Below are 16,681 nucleotides of genomic sequence, written 5' to 3' on the forward strand. Positions count from 1 at the left end.
CATGCTGCTCCACCTTTCTGTCTTGAAACGAAGGACCTGATCCATCATAAGACATCCATCTTGAAACGAAGGACCTGATCCATCATAAGACACCTGCTGTCTTTTCTGATGCTGGTCAGGTCACATAGGGACATGGGGTCAAACAGGGATGTTAGCTAGAATAGATACATGCCTCCATGAATTAACCAGTCATCTGAACTGACCTGTATATGCTGGATGACGGAAAAGGGAAAGAGGAAAAGTGAATAGTAATCCCTTACGCAGGTATTGGCAATCCCAGTGTCAAATGAAATACAACTGATACCTCTAAGTTGGAGACCTTGGTTCTTTTCCACACATGTTCATTTACAAATACGACCTCTTTTTCTGAATCACATCTTTAATTGCCATAAGGCTGCCTGGACCTCCCTCACGAATTAAAATCAAACCTTTTTTCTTTTAATTTTTTTCCAAATCTCTTCTGAACCAGAAGTAATGTAAGTCATCTGATGTGGTCTATTTTCCTGGCAATTTAACAGAAGAACAGAAATAGCAGAAATCTGAGAAGAATCTCTTCATAAGTACTTGCTCAGATACAGAGGTACTTACATAGTTTATGTCTGTTAGAAAATGCATTAAGCAAAGGTACTAGGATTCCTGCTAACCGTACTCCTTTGCTTTCTAGTAACTACTCTCAATGATGGGATTCAGATTTTTAGATCTAAAAATGGAGGTTTGCTCAACGACTGTTAACTTCAGAACAAAGAGTACCATTTGAAAATTTCAGAGAGAGCTCTGTCTTCTATCTTCATTTGAAATTCAGAAGGTTTGGTTGATCTCAGTAATATTGCCATTCTCATCCAAACGCTTGTGGGCTCACCTGAACCTAACATCTGTTCCTTAAAAGTTCATTGTTCATAGCAGAGCTGGGATGTAATGTCTCTTTTTACTGGAAATCTCTACAATATTATCAACAGCATAAGGTTATGATTAAGAAAATCAATTCAGTATTAAATCTGGATTTCTTGGTTTCAGTGGTTTAAGACGCACACAAAAATTATGTCTGATTCAGACAGAAAATTTTCATTGATCTAAATTAAATGACCCAGGGAATTAATTTTCAGAGAAAAGAACAGTGTGTGAGACCTTCCAATGCTTTGAAAATGTGGGTGAAAATTTTATTTCAGTTTGGCACCGTACCTGAAGCTGGATTCTAAGTGCTTTCTACAGTACTTTCAAAGCCATAGGGTAGTGATTAAATGAACTGTAACTGATTTTCTGGGATAGGTACTAAAAACCCAGCTTCCTACTCTATAGAGCAGGAACTGCTCCAGAAAGCTCTGTCATTAATAGCTAATAGCAGAAAGGCTGGAAGTGCTGAATTCAGGCCTCTTCCAAGGCAGCACTGAATTTCAGTTGCTCTGAACCATCTTGCCCTGGCTTGGCCAAATCTAGGCTTCCTGCAACTGAAGACTGCTCCAAGAAAGTAGAGCTGAAGTTTTCTCCTTTGGCCTACTGTCCTTTAACAACCTACGAGAGCAGACACTGTCTAACTCAATTATTTGTGACCTGGGAGTGATTTAATTCAATTCCACAATGGCAAAGAACCAAGAGCTGGAGACCAAAGAACCATTATTTCCACTGAAAAAATACCCTTGTGTGGTATTATTATTTGAGGAGGGACAGTGCCTGAGTTTGTTTCACGTAGCAGAGTCTGGCATGAATTTGGTCTGGATTCATTCAGTCAATGACGTTGGCAAGCTACAGAAGTTGTTGCCATTTGAGTATTATGAAATGTAAAGGGCAGTTAGTTTCGTATACTAGATTCAAAATCAGGTTTGTTCTCTTTAAAGGATCCATGTGAGTTGTTTCAGGGTAAGAAGGATCTTGTACCAAGATTGCCATATACATATATGTATATCATGTATTGATTGTGGATAAACACTAGCAGCTGTAAAAATTGAATAGATGTTGAGTACCCTGTGATCTGGCTGTGGGAGAAATTTTCTACCAAATGTGAATGAAATTGCATTAGAAAGAAGTAACACTGAACATGTTAACCATAATAAGTTTGCCACTGATTATTACAGCATGTTTCACTTAAATAAGAAGTGGCATGGGAGATGTGAAATAAACCAGCAGGATCACATCTAAGCCATTAGATGTTGCGTGTCTTTTTGGGTTGGTTTTTTTTTTTCATCCTGTCAAATTCATGCAAAATGCTTGCTGATCAAAATTAGGTGGGTTTGCATCATTAAATTCAAAATTCCAGTCATACTCGTGCAAGTTATTATCACCCACTTAACAAATGAAATTCAATGGATGTTTTTTTGTCTTTTTAAAAGTGTTTGTACTTCCCTGTTTTCACATATTTTTGGTGAAAGAATTTGAACTGCTTCTTGATGCTGTTTGTTTGAAGTTGGGAACTGGAGCAGACTTAAGTAGCAGAGACTGCTAGTCTTGGAGGCTCCCTTGGCTCAGGAGAAAGCGAAAAGTATATGTGAAACATGTCAGGCCTCCCTGTGGGCACGTTGTTGTGCGCAAGGCTCCCAGTTCTACAGTTTAACAGTCTGAACCCGATCCTAGATCTGTCCATTCAGAAAAGCGTTTTAAGCATGTATTAAATTGTCATTGACTTTATATATGGAACTGGATGCTGTGCCAAGTAGAAGCAGACTGTTTGAAGAAGAGCTAAGGATTTGAACCTTCTGAATTCATTAGTGCAGAAGATGGTTCTAAAAAAAATACATTAACAAGGAAATGGGGTGTTTTTTCATGCTATTTCTGCAAAGTGCTTCTCCAAGATGAAATTAGCCTTTTTATATGTGAGCTTAAACGAGTGCATACCCTCAATATGTGAACACTAAAATGTGAGTTGTAAAGGGCTGATAAATGGGAGCTTCATCACTATTTGCTTTGCACTTTCTCTTTGTGCAACACTTTGACGGCTTTCTTAACTATCAAATGCCATGTGCTTTGGCTGTGTATGACCACCCAGCTACTGTGATATGGTAGCTGCAATGAGAATTTGGTGGAACTTGTTGAACAGCAGTGAAAAGTAGATCAAGTATCAGTGACATCCGCTTAAGAAACAATGCAATTAATTTGTAAATTATTTTCACCATTACAAAGAAATAATAATAATAGCAACAAACTTCAGAAATCTTAGTTTCTTAAGTAACCCAATCCCACTGCATTGGGCAGTGTGAGAGTTAGTGATTATGTGGTTTGACCCTCATATGGTACATCAATCATGGCAATGTTCTTTCCCTTTGCATCCAAGTAAAACCACTACTTCCCACGCAACATGTCATTACCATCACAATAGGATCTGCTTGGTAATAGCATTTGGAAGGGATCCTTCACTTTAAAGCAGTGTTTGAAATCAAAGCTCCCTTCCTGTTGCAACTTAGCTTTAAAACAGACTTCTAGTGATCCTGGCAAATACAATGCTCTTTTTCTTTACCCTCCTCAGTTCTGATTCCATTCACTGCCTTTTGGCTACTTTTTTTTTTTTTTTAATGGAAAACCAGAAAAGAAGTTTTCCAGATCTTACAATAATATTAAATTCTAAATTTCAGAGGGGAAAAAAAGAAGTTTCCAATTTGCTTGTGTGATTTTGAAACCTCCATAGCATGTCCTTTAATTGGAACCATCCAATGAACTGCCACAACCTCCAACCTTTGTTCAAATGACTAACTCAAAAAAGGATTACCCCATAAAAAGCTACTTTTATAAAGCAGCATTATAAAGACTTGACAGAAGTAAGCTGAAAACCAGGAAAAGTTCAGAAAACACACTAACTCCACCTGCTGCGGTAAACAGTAGCAAATGGTATTCACTTACAGTCCTCACTGTTTGCCAACAAATTGGGCAAGGATTCCATTTCTTTCCTTTAATTTTAAATACTGAGTCATTAATTGCTAAGATTTGTACCCTCTCACATATTCAGAGGCTAACATTGCAAAAGAAGATAGTTTACTCTTATGTTTTGATCTTTTAGTATACATTGCTGCTGGATTTCGGCTATTATCTAACCAAGAGTATTAGAAGTGCGCCCAACACGATGTTATGTGGGAGGTCCACATAACATAATGGAAAGAGTTATCTTTCTTAATTAAAAAGGATAAATATTTCCTTCCTTTCTCATGTGACAGCTGTTCTCCAAAGAAGGATAAAATCCCCACTGGGCTTTTGGGACAACCTAGCTGGAGGGAATAATTTGTCCATTAGGAGGCAGAGGGCCTGCCTGAGGACGTGCAAGTTGTGTCATTATTTAAAGCTGTGTCAGCCTGATTTCCAGCTGGAGTGGATGCTGCAGGTCAGGGCCCTCTTCTGGGAACATCCAACCATTGTGCATTCACATGAAGCCTCCCCACCAAATGATCTGCAGGAGCAGAGTGGGGAGAGATGGCTTAAGATAGTAGAAGCCGCTGTTAATTTTCACAGCTATGTTAGAACTGTGTAATCAGCTTATAAATGGAATGTGGATTGGTCTGGTCACCTGTCACTGGCCTGTCTTCTCCACTTAGTGGGTATGACTTTTAATGCTGATTTGTTGGGTTTTTTGTCTTGGAGTCCTTCCCAGCATTACCCAGGTTACTGGGTGCTACAGTAGCCTGTTTGGGGTTGGTAAAAGCACAAACCTCTATACCTAGGGCCGTAACTGAAAAAGTTGTGCACCTTGACAAGATGTACCTCCAGACTAAAAGGATTGGAGCACAAAAGATGTATCAGCTTGTGTTTATAGCTGGACAGTCAGTGCTTTTTGCTGCTTCTCTCCTTCCTTTTCAAATGAATACATAAATGTGTATTCATGGGCCTGTCTTCATGGTGGAATAAGATGGTTTTCCTTCTATTTTTTTTTCTTTATTATTATCAGGTCATTCTGGACAGTAGTACATGTGTCTGCATGTGGCACAAATCAGGAGAAGAAAGCAATAGCCCTGTCTTTAAAGCTGCTTGTTATCATTCCTGCCAGCTATGCTGATTTCTTTCTTCTAGGCTGATGCTTTCTATAACCAAACAATCCTGAATGGAACTACTGCATTTCTGCCTCAAATAATAACTTTCTAAGGTTTCTAATAAGGAGGAATGCTGTACATACCGTGATTATTATCCAGAATTACTTGGACCCTTTGAGGTAATTAGTTCCTCTAAAGAAGAAATGAAAAGGAATCTTAATCAGGAATTTGTTGTTTGCCCTCAGGTGAGCTGGTGTGAGGGATTACCCCTAAAGAGATTCAGGAGCAAAGCTGTGGCAGGAACATAACACCCAAGAAAAGAGAATGTGCTGTTAGGGTCATCAGATGAATCTGACCATTCATTGCAGTCTTGGATATGAAATGGTGAGTTCTGAGGCTGAACAAGGAGCTGTTTCAGCAGTTTTAGTACAGAGGCTATTGCTGGCATGTTCTGGGGAAAAGATGGTATTGCCTATGGGATTGTTTAGGTTTTCCTAATCCATTTCCAAAATGTTTTTCTCCTCATCCAGTACGCTTCTCTTTATTTAAAACCATTTGTTTGACTTACAGCTTATAAGTGGGGAAGTATGGCTCATTGAGTATCTCAGCAATATAATTTGATGGCCAGACTGCTGGATAATGGCTCGAGTGTTTTATTTTGAACCTTTGAAAGCTCTGTTGCTATTGTCACAGCTCTGCTGTGTGCTAATCGGTGTCTGGCAGAAAGGTTAAGTTTGTGAAAAGACAGTTCAACAGCGAAGGGTGAGTTGGGTAGTTTGCATCTCTCGGTGTGTTTCATGGAAGTTGCCTTGTACAAGCAGATTGGCAGGGGAAAATTAGCTGACCCAAAAATGGGGGTAGAGCAGGGAGGTGATATTCTGCTGATAGTGCTAGGTTAATTGGGATATTCAGGGCAAAGCAATTGCAGTAGGATCCAACAAGAATGAATGGTTGGTCAATGAATGGCAGATTAAATTCAGTATGGACAGAAACAAAATGATACACAAAGCAGATAAAAAAATAATCCTATCTTTAATTAAAGGACACTAAGCTATTTAGACCTTTGGTTTAGATAGGTCTTGGACAACTTCGTTTCACTTTTCTCACGATAGTAGTTCTGCAGAAGTTGTCCCTTTAGACTATATAAATCATGGGAATCCACAGCTATTTAAAAGAAAGAAAGAGCTAAAGGGAGAAAGAAATCCTGCCTGCTTCTCGGTCCATAAAAAGTCTTCCAGCCTTCAGTACAACTTCACAGAAAAAGTTGTGCAACTCAATTTCTCCTTCCAGAACCTATTCTTGGTCTCTTCTGTGTATCTTTGTGAGAGAGAAGTGAGGCAGGGAGTCATTTTTCCATGTTGTATGTCTCAGCATCTGTCTCTAGGAATTAAACAATTCTTCTTTCCCTTTCATTCTGAGGAGAGGATAGAGAGATTGGTGTTTAAACCAATTGAAACACTGTGGGGTACAAGCTACCTACCTGTCTTCAGGCCTTTCGAAGCAAGAGTACTTCTATATAACTGAGGTAGGGACAGAGTCATGTCTATATAAAAAGGTAAAGCAAAGGCCAAGAGTCAGTCAACAAGCCATGTAGTCCTCTTTATTTATAAGGTGAGAGTCAAAGTATGTTAGCTGACCCAGAGAGTACCTTTACACTGGCTTGTCTGGCCTGCTGAAAGAGCAGTTTGTACAGTCCGTGTTTCTCTGTGCTTATGTTTTAGGATTCTCAGTTTAGTCTGGGTTGGAAAATATGGGCTAGACTCTGCACTCTTAAAAAGAGCACTTCAAACATTTCAAAAGTCCAATCTTGAGTGCCATTTCCTTTCTCTAGGGAATGTTGTTTTCCTAGTTACAAAGCTTATCACAAGCATCAATATGGCAGATGACTAAGGTGATAGTATCTTCTATCTTTTAAATGAATATTTGGTAGTATTCTGAACAGCAGCAATTATGTCTACAGGGTAGAATGCTTCATGATTTATCTCAGTCAGGGGGTGCACACATACACACAGAGGACCAAGTGCACCTTCAGTCAGTTTGCAAATGACACCAAGTGTGGAAGGAGTGTTGATCTGCTTGAGGGTGGGAAGACTCTATGGAGGGATTTGGGTAGGCTGGATTAATGGGCTGAGGCCAATTTTATGAGGTTCAGTGAAGCTTAGTTCCAGGTCCTGCACTTGGGCCATAACAGCTCCATGTGCCATTGCAGGTTTGGGCAAGACAGGCTGGAGAGATGCCCAGCAAAATAGGACCTGGTAGTGCTGGCGTTCAGCTGGCTAAATGTGAGACAGCTTGTGCCCAGGTGGCCAAGAAGGCCAAGATCCATCCCATCTTGTATCAGACATAGTGTGGTCAGCAGAACCAGGGCAGTAATCATGCCCCTGTACTTGGCACTGCTGAGGCTGCACCTCAAGTCCTGTGTTCAGTTCTGGGCCTCTCACTAAAAGAGAGAGAATAATTTGCTGGAGCAGGTCCAGAAGAAGCTGGTGAATGGCCTGGAGAACAAGTCTTATGAGGAATACCTAAGGGAACAGAGGTTGTTTAGCCTGGAGAAAAGGAAGCTGCAGGGAGACATTATTGGTCCTTACAACTAGCTGAAAGGAGGTTGTAGCAAGTTGGGTGTTGGTTGCTTTTTCCCAAGTACAAAGCAATAGGACAAGAGGTAACAGCCTCAAGCTGTGCCAGAGGAGGTTTAGACTGAATATTAGGAAACTCGGTTTCACTGAAATGGCTGTCAAGCATTGGAACAGGCTGCCCAGGGAAGTGGTGGAGTCACCATCCCACATTTAAAGTTGTGTAAATGTAGTGCTTAGAGACCTGGTTTATTTGGTGGACTTGGCAGTGCTAGGTTAATCGTTGGACTTGATGATCCTAAAGGTCTTTTCCAATCTAAACAATTTTATGACTCTAACCTTATATGTGACAGAATTTTCCAGCCCCTTTGGAGTAGTTGGCTCCTATGTTTTATTATATACATTAGTGGGATATGGCAGATTGCTTCATTGTTCTCTTAAATAGTTACAATTTATTTTAAAGTTCACCTGCTGTTTCTGTTTTGAAGGGAGTGATGGGAATTTCAGTATGTGGTGAACCAACATTAATTTAGTGTTTAATCAAAAGTAATAACTGATTCTTTGTAACGTAAGCTTTCATTGATGCAGTCATAATAGATATAATAGATAAGCAATTTGTATCTGATGTAGGGAAACAGAAAAATTGATGACAAGTGGAAATGTGTTTCTAATTGTAGTGAGAGTTTGAGTTGGCTTCAAGTTCTAATGTTTATGCAATATAAATTACTAGAGAGGCTAAGGCATTGCCAGTAACTGAACTTTCTCTTATTGGATGGATACTTAGCTATAGCACACAGTGAGTTGAATCTTTTCTGTGTCTGTGTGCAAACATACACACAGAACTACTGGGGTAAACTAGACTCTTCGCATAGGAAGTTAGTCTAGATACAGTTAATGAGATTTTGGAGTAAGAAATGTCTGAGAAGTTCACACGTCTCATGGCTCATTTCTACCTCTTCCAGGGAAGGGCTCTCCCTCTCATGTTGCACCAGTACATATGTTTGTAGGACTAGCCTGCATATGGATCGCTTAAAGTTTTCAGGTTAAAAGCCATTCTCCCCCATTTCAGTGAGCTTTGGATGTAGGACACGATAAAGCATTAGTTGAGTAAATGACTTTTGTGGTATATCACAGGCAGTTAAACTTTGCACACATTTCTCCTGGATTGAGTACCATGACAACAAGAAAATCCTGGTGCTGAATCACATGTGAATGTTAAACTGTATTCTAAGCAATTTGGTACACTGTCAAAATGTTTCAGGCAGTGAAAGGACAGTTTTATAGGTAGAGTATAAGGGGTCTATGCTCTGAACATCAGTGGGGATTCAGTGTTACCCTGAAGAGTGTGTCTGCTTTCTGCCCTAAAATCAGAGATGGGGATGTTCATCCGAGAGAGATGTTGTGAGGTCTAGTTGTTATACTCTGCAGAATCCTCTCTTGTTTGTGGCAGAGGATATACTATGTAGGAAGCTAATTGTTTTTGAAATGCATAATCTCTGCCCCAAGTCACAAATCCAGCTCTTACAGATATGGACTTCTCAAAGACTTGAGTCTGATCAAAGAGACAATAAAACAAGATTTTTCTCAAAGGATTTTCATTGATGGATTTGAAGAACAGTTAGTTTTTTAAAGTTCTAATTAACAGCTGAACAATTTCTATTCGTGCTTACTTGTTCTTATTTCCTATTGTCCTTTTAAGACCGCAACTCTTTGTTACTGCTTCTGAGCAGGCACTGCATTTTGGAAGGGTTTCTCTAGCAAAACAGAGAAATACTGTCTGTATTTAAGCATTGTTTGTTGTTGCAAGGGCTTATAGTTCATACGTAATGCTGCTGCTGAAGAATGATTCCAATATAGCAACCTTAACAGAACTGCCTGTGCTGGGAGATCTTTTCCCAACACTGTGTGTGTGTTTGTATAGGTATGTATACACTCATATCTGTAATTGCCCAGCTCTGCAGTGCTCACTGTGCACTGCTCAGTTTAACCTGGCTAGCTCTTGTTGTGAGTGGGGGCAATATACTCTTGTATCCAATTCTTGCTAAATCCTTTGCATTTGAAAGGATCAGAGTTAATCAATTCATCGCTATGCTGAAAGTTTATTAGGAATTCTTCTGTATTAAGCACAGATTACCTAAATACCTAGTTTCTCATATATGCACATAATCACAAACAGGAATTTTTAACCCTTAATGGTAATTTACTAGGCATAGGACTTATAGAGGGAATGTGATTTTTTTTGTTGTTGTTGTTTCAAAATAAGGAGTGCAGGTAATACAGAATGTAAAAACAAATTAAACCCCTGAAACTACATCAGTGAATGTGTGTGTTCAGTGATATCAACAGAGTTGAAAATATACATTTGTGTGAGCTGTTTTAAAGATGGGTGCATTGAGAAAGTACTTCTAGGATTGACTATTTGGATTTGCACGGATTTCCCATAAAAATGTAGTTTTGTTTTTACCACTGCCAATCTAAAATTGGGTAACCATGTGCAAATCAGTGTATTGCTTGGAGCCTGAGATCTCCAGTTTGCCAATGGAGATAGCATTGTCTTATTCCCAGCTTCCTTCTATTTTATTTTGATTTTTTTTCTTATGCTTTGGTTTTGCTAGGCTCTTATAGGACATAATCTCCTCTTGCAGTGTAAATATGTAGGACTTGCACAGAGATTCTAATGAAGATTGGCACTGCTGGGTATTAATACAGTATAAAAAATAAACACTAATTATTTGGATCTTTCTCATCCCCTTTCTACTTCAGTGGATCTTTTCTTTAGTAGGCTTGTTTGCAATTCAAAGGGCTAAGTAATGTAACAGAGTTTTCCCTTCTGAAATTTAGTTAGGTTTTCTGTTTCTTGCAGTGGTAGTGTTAAGGGATCTGGTCAAGAGAAGGTACAACACAGCAGCACTTATTTGTACTTAAATATAAGACTTCCAGGAAGCTATTCAGTCCCCTCTGAATTCAGTAAGGATTCAGTAGCATTGTTGTCTCTGTTTTAGTGAGAACTTAATTCTTGTTTCTGCTTTTACAGAAATTTTCTTGAATTCCAGAAGAAAGCTTTAAGTGTTTCAGTGGCGTTTCTCTCAACCCAGCAACACTCAAAGCCATACCTCTTCAGTCTGATATGAGGTCAGAAAAGTAAATACCCAGAAAAGAATCAAAATTTGACCTTTCAGTTCAGCTGTGACAAAGCCATTTGAAAAATCATTTGGGGAGTGAGGGGGAATCTCAGATTAATCATAGTTGTACTTTTTCTTAATTTATAACTACAAGTATCTCTTTAAGAACATTTAGTAAGAACATGTGCAATTTTGGCTGGATGTTCAGAGATAATTCCCTGGGATGACTTACTGCTGTGTTTTGTAGCAAGATTGTTGCTCATAAGACAGGGGATTAATATGAATTATCTAGCCAAAATCAAGCTTTTATAAATGGTATTTACTTGTTTGAAGGTGGTGTGCGTGGGAAGCCCTGCCTCTGTAGCATTTCCAGAGTAGTTTGCTTTTCTGTAACAGTTCTTTAACAGTTTCCCTGTTACAGCATGCAATAGGAAGACCTACAAAAATTATTAACCACATTTAGCCAAAACCCTTCAGGTTCTTCACAACTGTGGTGAATATCAGCCATTAAATAGATCTCCAGAGAATAAGAGGATCATCTGAATAGATCTTGTACTTTTTAACTCAGAGTAACCCAAGGATTCTTCTGCCTCCATACTTTATTTGCCACTTACTATAGCCAAGGCATGAACTGGAACCTTTTGTAGGATGCATAAAGAGGTCAATATGTCCTTTGGGCTAAGAATAGGTGTATTGTCAGAATACCTAACATAGGGTTATACCCTATATATACATCAGTGTGTATATTGATATGTAAATGAAAGATAAATCCCCAGAAGTAGTCATGGATAACTTTGCTATCTCTTTATTGTGTATACCTCTAGTTTTAATAAGGCAAACTGTTGATATCAAGTTTTCAAAGGGATCATTTTCTATCAAAGTGGTGAAGGGGGAGTTGTGGGGTGTGGAACTTTGCTCCTAACAGCAAGTAACAGCTAAATTCAGATCTGAATTCAGCTTCAAGCTTAGAAAAACAGTAGAGAAGCAAGCATGTTTTCATGCATGTCAGACTTCTAAGCTAAGGTCTCCTACACTTGCTTTATGCAAGTACTAAATAATTCTATATTTTATAAATTAAGTAGGTGGACATGATGATAAGAAATTATTAACTTGGCAGGTGTACCTAAAAAAGATGGAGAAGTACAGTCAATATAAGTCTTCTGCTGAATTTCACAACTCAAGCATGTAGGTGTGCACATGGACAAAATTAGTCATTAAGTAGAAAAGTAGTAAGAGAATATAATGTTATAAAATGTGTTGACTGTTTAACTTGCTTCCCATTCCTTTTTATTCCCTGGGTTGCAAAGCAAAATTGTGCCTACCCTTTAAGATGCTTATGATCAATGAATGACACAAACAAAAGTGAGACAAGGGCAAAAGTGCAGTTAAGATTTTTTCAGTACTTAATCAATTACATACTACTTGATGGGATAATTTGTGGTGACAAAACACGAGTAATACTTAAGCTTTCAGGCAGCTGGAGGACAATGTGAGGTGGTGCCCTTCTTTCAGGGCAACTACCGTGGGAAATAAAAGAGATGCGAGAGAAATATGAACGCGTATGCAGAATTTTGCCTGCTGTCTTGCTTTTCTTGCCCTAAAAGAGACAGAAAGGGCAAGAGAGAGAGTGAGTGTGTGTGTGTTATATGGGACTGTTCAACCATAAGCATGGTTCTAGACTCTCCGGGACTCTATCTCCAGGCAAAGAAAATTGATAGTTTTGAATATAAACTATAGTGAAGGTATAGTTTTGGTTGATCCCCCCCCCCCCCAATGCTTACAGAGTACAGTAAGAAGGAAGTAAGCTTTCTTTTCATATTACTAGCAGGATGTTTTTTTTACGTTGTATTTGATGCAGTACTGATTTAGGTTTGTTTGTTTTGTTGTTTGGTTAGGTTTTTGGTTGTATTTTTTGCCAATGTAGAGAGGTGTTTTCATTCAAATTGACTTGGGTGGATTTGTTGTGTTTTTTTATTTTTCTTTCAGTAACCAGGGGGATGGGGAGTAGGGAAGAAGCAAATTTTTTTTATTTTCTCAAGCCTTTAAAATCTGTCTAATTGAATGCTGGCAGTTTTCTAAACAAAGATGTCACTTCAAAGTGAAAACAGATGAGTTCATTGCAAAAAAAAAAGTTTAAACTTTTCTAAAATAAAATCCTTAATTTTACTGCATTCACAATAAAACTGGGCTAATAATAAAATTCCCTCTCTTTTATTTTTTTCTTAGCCCTTTTATCACACATATAATAAATTCCTCAAAAACTGTTCTGTTTGTGTTTTAGTTTCAACTCCCAGCTGACAACACGTCTTTTTTGCTAATCTCACTGTTAAAGTTCTTTTGCCCTTTCATTTTTCCCTTTTTACCTTCCTCTTTTTTTTTTTTTTCCCATGCTGTTTCTTATAAATACAAGGTCTCAAAGAGTAATCAATGAAGGTATTAAACCAACCACAGAAAGTCTGTCAACACTCCAGAGCAGCACAACAGATATGGCTCTGTGTTGGGTTCCTCTTTCAGTTCGACCCGTCAGTGAGCTGCAGTGAGAGGAACATAGTGACTCAGAAGGGACTCCTGGAAGGTCACTTGCAGGGTAAATCAAAGGAGCAAGTTAGTGAGCAAGTAATAACTTTCTTGAAGTGGTCTCAATCACGTCGTTTCCATTGTATTCAGCAGAGTACTGGCGTCTTTGTCTCTTGTACAATATCTCATTGTCCTTTCCCACCATATCAAGTTTACACCCTGCCAGGCAGCACAGAGCTGTCATGCATCCTCTTCCTTCAGAAGCAGAAGAGGGTGGAGGTACATTTTTCTGGTTTCTGTTTGGAAAGATTTCCATGCGACAGTACGTATCTGTTATTTTGAGAAAATCCAAATCTAACTGGTTCTAAGAGATGACCTCTCATAGAAGTCTGTTTTCCTTATGTTTCCTCTTGAACTGCGCTACCCTGTAGCTCAGGACTTCCCTCGGCTACGGTCCTAATGCTGGTTAGACCTGAGTCTAGCAAAGGGTTCCTGTGATACTCTTCATTGTATGAGGCTTGATGTCTGCAAGGAGCAACTTCAGTGCAAAGGCAAAGCAGCAGACTTGACTTAACTTTTTCCCCACTCCCTTGGTACAATGTCATAATTCAGATGGGAACAGGGCTGTAGGTAGTTCATAAAGTATAGGAATTGCACCCCTCATTTCTTGTATCTTATTGATTTTCTACAAACTAGAAAAATAAATAACACCACATCTATGAAAAATATAAAGATGCTTTCAATATTAAAGGAAATATAACAAAAACTCAAGCTAAAATTAAGGACTTTTTAAATGGTAAATATCGCATAAAATTCGGATGCAAGATTATTTCTGTTTCCTTTTAAAAACTCAGCGTAATCCACCCAGCAAGTTCTCTTGAATTTCTGAATTATTTCTCTTGAATACTGATGTATTTTTCAGTTTTGAACCTCCTAGCTGTCCAAATGGAATTTCAGGAGCCTAACACTTAAGCTTCTGTTTATTAATAGCTTTGTCTTAATTTACAGTAGTATTGGATTGTTGCAGTCAAAAACTCCGTTGTTTTGATTAGGATGGATGTGGGGATCAAAAAGCAGCCTTAGGAGAGAAACTAGAGAGCTTGTTGTTTAGCCTCATAAAATGAAGGCTGGAGGGAAATGTGTAATAGATCTGTATAAATGCACAGCAGAGATATATGCTAGGGTCAGAAATGGGTGGTTAAGCTAAAGGACACTGCTGGCCCAGAGAAAAGGACATTAACTGACTAAATTTAGGCTAGAAAATGCTTCTTTGATGGGAAGAATATTCTTCTAATAGTGTTCTGGAGTTGCCTTTTAATGTCAGCAGCACGACTCAAGCCAAACCCAATTCAGAGGTAAAGTCTGAATGACTTTCTGAATGGGTTTATATAATCAACTTCCATTAGCAGAGGTCTGCTTTGGAGGCGCTTTCTTTTCCTATGTTTAGTTTCTCTTTTTTTTATTCTTTAGTCTGTTGTTTGTTTTTTTTTACTAAAAAAATATAAAAGTTTGGAAATGGGGAACTTAAACCATTTTTCTTTAGGACACATTATTTGGAGATTTATGTATGAATTATGTGAATGAAAAGCTTTGCTGAAAGAGTGGATTATTGTTTAGAGTTTATTTCTGGCATTAGGTAAAATGGGTCTTGATTGTATGATGTGCTGTGCTTTGCTACATTCTTGAGTGATACCTCCTGATATAACTGGTAAGGCAACTGAAGGACATACAGAATACAAAGGACATTTATGTCCCTTCCAATACCCATGTACTTTAGTCAAAAAATAGACTCTTGTTATGACACAATCTCCTAGATGTGTTGTAATCCTGTGTGGTTTGTGGTCATAGTTTAGTAGCTTTGGATTTCTGCCTGAGGTGCAATGAAACAATTCAGGTGTCACAAACACTACCCTGTTTCCAAACGATTGGCTTCCTGTGCTTCTTACCTTGAAACATTTGGAGATGTGACTATTTTGTACCTGTTTCAGGTGATGATTTTTCTGGCAACACATAATTTAATGTAAGACTTGCTTTTTTGCTTTTAAGTAGTAAAGTGTATATATATAAATGCTTCATGCATTGCCTGACAATCCATTTCTCCTGAGTCAGACATTTGAGTTTCTCTGGACTTGGCTGCACTGTCTTTTTTCCAGCTTCTGATATGTAATGGTTCGTGTTCAGAGGTCTTATTGTATGCAGAGTTTGGTTAGCTTACACAATATTTTCATTCTTGTGTCTTTTGCTGCTCCATTAGCTCCACTGAAGTTGCAATGTTTTATGTAAGCTGTAAGATGTGGCCTGTAAAATTCCTTGAATGTATGTTGTAAGTCAGGTTCTCTGAATTTAGAAGAAATAATGAGAATTTGGTACTCTTGACAGCGCGAAGCTGTTAGAAAGAAGCGTACGTAGGAATTTATGCCTGGGTCAGGGGAGAGTTTAAACGATGTACAGATGGTAGCTATGGAAACGTTATCAGAGTTTGTCTAGATGGTCATGAGGAAGGTAAATAATGAACAAACTGTACCAATAAATGTACAAGCTGTGCTCAAGTGAGGTAAACCGAATTCACTAAGAAAGATGCAGAACTAGAGGTTTACTGGCAGCTCTGTTCTTGTGACTGTTCAGCGTATGTACAGTGAATATGATCTTAGCCAAGGGTTGGGTTGTACATTTGCCTTGACCCAAATGCTGCCAGCTCCAATATAAATGTTAAAAAAAAAAAACCTAAAAAAAATCTTTTTCTTGCCTTCCAGCATAGCACACAAATTCCGCTGCTCTTTGGGTTTATAAGTACAAATGCCCTTGCTTACGATGCTTTTAGCTTTCAGTTTTCTCTGTCTCAGCTTGGCTGTGGCAGTTAGCAGTGATTCTCTATGTGTGAGTTTAGGTAAATGGAGCTGGATTAAAATATTTTAGGCTGTCCCCTCTTTCTCTATTTATCTGCTTCATGCTACTTTCACAAGAATATGTCAGCTGAGAAATGCCATTGCAAAGCTTGCCTTAATGCTACCAGCAGAGCTTTATGTGAGGTGTCCAGATGGGATGACTTTCAAGGGCTAAGGCAACACAGGAATAAAGAAAGAGGTGGAATTAACAACTCAGTCTTTAAACTTCTCAGTCTAGCTTTGATGGGAGAAATCAACTGGGTTTCAGTATTAAGCTTTTTGCTATTTATTTTTTTATCTGCTTTTTCCATTATTGCATATTCAAATGGAGGGGGAATGGTCAGTAGGGTTCTGCTAATAATTTCTTTGCCATACCTTACTTGATCAACTATTTGATTGAAATACTTGATAAACTGCTTCAAAGGCTTTAACTTGGGGTGGAGTAGTATTTGTCTCACTGAGTCAAAACTAAGGCGAATGTTCAACTAGTGTTAACAAGAATATGCTGTTTGTATAATGAAGCATTTTATTGCCACATCTGTAAATTATTCAAATAATTTGAGATACAGAAAACGCCAATTTCTTTTGAGAAAAAAAAAATCACTTTGTGCTTGGAGTTGGGATAAATTACCTAGGAAGTG

At 38.4% G+C, this 16,681-nt stretch overlaps 1 long non-coding RNA gene across 6 annotated transcripts in view; it reads left to right on the forward strand.

Annotated features, from left to right (window-relative positions):
• Positions 1–16,681, forward strand: part of LOC133223842 (uncharacterized) — a 487,088-nt gene that overhangs the window by 35,036 nt on the left and 435,371 nt on the right. For all 6 annotated transcript variants that reach the window (XR_009728702.1, XR_009728698.1, XR_009728699.1 and 3 more), the window contains exon 2: positions 13,153–13,225. This is a non-coding gene — a long non-coding RNA (uncharacterized LOC133223842). The remainder of the gene's footprint in view (positions 1–13,152; positions 13,226–16,681) is intronic.

Source organism: Neopsephotus bourkii, unplaced genomic scaffold (genome assembly GCF_033783945.1).
Source record: "Neopsephotus bourkii isolate Nb327-2 ecotype Australia unplaced genomic scaffold, CSIRO-AGI_Nbou_v1 NB_1655, whole genome shotgun sequence".
Taxonomy (NCBI): Eukaryota; Metazoa; Chordata; class Aves; order Psittaciformes; family Psittacidae; genus Neopsephotus; species Neopsephotus bourkii.